Genomic DNA, 2,500 nt, shown 5'->3' on the forward strand with positions numbered 1-2,500 from the left:
TTATTATTGCTATTTTTATCATTATAACTATTTATATAATGATAATAGCAATAATCATAATTTTAGAAATAATAATGACAACAATATTAATTATATAGACAATGATAATGATATTATTATACCTATTGCCATTACTATCATGAAAATTATTGGAATAGAGTTAATTATTGCTATTATTGCAGTAATTATCAAAATTATCATTATAATTATGATTTTCTCATTATTATTGGCATTATCATTGTCATTTTCATCATAATTATCATCATTATTATCAATAATAAAGGCATTATCATGAAAATCATCATAATGACCTAAACTAATGTTAGAATCCTCATAATTACCATTTAAAAGCTAAGATTTTAACGTTTTTTCGACTTATGGGATTTTATTACTTCTGGCCTTTATTTCCTTATAAATGGACTGAGAAATAATTATCATTATTACCACTACTGTCATTATTTTCATGATTATTATCATTATAGTCATTATCATGATTATCATCATTATTGGAGATATAATAATTATTATGCAAATTATTATTAATTTTTTTTTCATAACTATTCATATAATGATAATAGTAATAATGATAATTTAAGAAATAATAATGACAATAATGATAATTATAATGACAATGATAATGATGTTATTATTTCTATTGCCATTATTAGTATGAACATTATTTTAAGACTTAATTATTGCCATTATTGCAGTAATTATCAATATTATCATTATAATTATTGTCATTATCATTTTCATTATCATCATAATTATCATCCTTATTGTCAATAAAAAAGGAATTATGAAAATCATCATAATTAACTGAAGTAATGTTAAAATCCTCATAATTACCATTAAAAAGCAAAAAAGGGTTTTTTTCGACGTTTCTCTCAAAAGACTGTAATATACTATATTTTGCCGTTTTTGTTATTATAATCATAATGACAATGATAATGATATCATTTCTATTGCCATTAATAGTATGAAAATTATTGGAATAGCGTTAATTATTGCAGTAATTATCAAAATTATAATTTTCATTTTATCATTATTATTGTCATTATCATCATAATTATCACCATTATTTTAAATAATAAAGGAATTATCGTGAAAATCATCATAATTACCTGAATCAATGTTAAAAAAAAACTAATAATTACCATTAAAAAGCGAAAAAGGTGTTTTTTCGACCTTTCTCTAAAAAGGATGTAATACGCTATATTATGCCGTTTTTTCGACTTGTGGGAATATATTACTTCCGGTCTTTATTTCATTATTAATGGACTGAATAATGATCATCATCATCATTATCATTACTCTCTATATTTTCCTGATTATTATCATTATAGTCATATATATATACATACATAGCCTTATATATATATATATATATATATATATATATATATATATATATATATATATATATATATATATATATATATATATATGATATATAAATGTATATGCTATATATAATATATATATATATTTATATATATATATATATATATATATATATATATATATATATATATATATATATATGTATATATATATATATAGATATACATATATATATATATATATATATATATGTGATATATGATATATATATACATTTATATAACTAAATATATATATATATCTCTATATATATAAATATATATGAATGTATATATATATATATATATATATATATATATATATATACATATATATATATATATATATATATATATATATACATTCATATATACTTATATATATATGTACTTATATATACATACATATATATATATATATATATATATATATATATATATATATATATATATATATATATATATATATATACATATATATATATATATATATATATATATATATATATATATATATATATATACATTCATATATACTTATATATATATGTACTTATATATACATACATATATATATATATATATATATATATATATATATATATATATATATATATATATATATATATATATATATATATATATATGATAATGCCTTCATTATTGACAATAATGATGATAATCATGATAATGACAATAATAATGATAATGATAAAATCATAACCACAATAATAGAAATAATTAACTCTATTACAATATTGTTCATACTATTAATGGCAATAGAAATGATATCATTGTCATTATAATTATTATTATTGTCATTATTATTTCTAAAATTATCATTATTGCTATTATCATTATATAAATAGTTATAATGATAAAAATAATAATAGATAGCATAATAATTATTATAACTGCAATAATGATGTTAATAATAATAACCATGATGATTAAAAAACTTTTCGCTTTTTAATAGTAATTATGAGGATTTTAACATTAATTCAGGTAATTATGATGATTTCCGTGATAATTCCTTTATTATTTACAATAATGATGATGATTATGATGATAATGACAATACTAATGATAATAATGATAAAATCATAATTATAATGATA

The sequence above is a fragment of the Penaeus vannamei genome, chromosome 8 (genome assembly GCF_042767895.1).
Source record: "Penaeus vannamei isolate JL-2024 chromosome 8, ASM4276789v1, whole genome shotgun sequence".
NCBI lineage: Eukaryota > Metazoa > Arthropoda > Malacostraca > Decapoda > Penaeidae > Penaeus > Penaeus vannamei.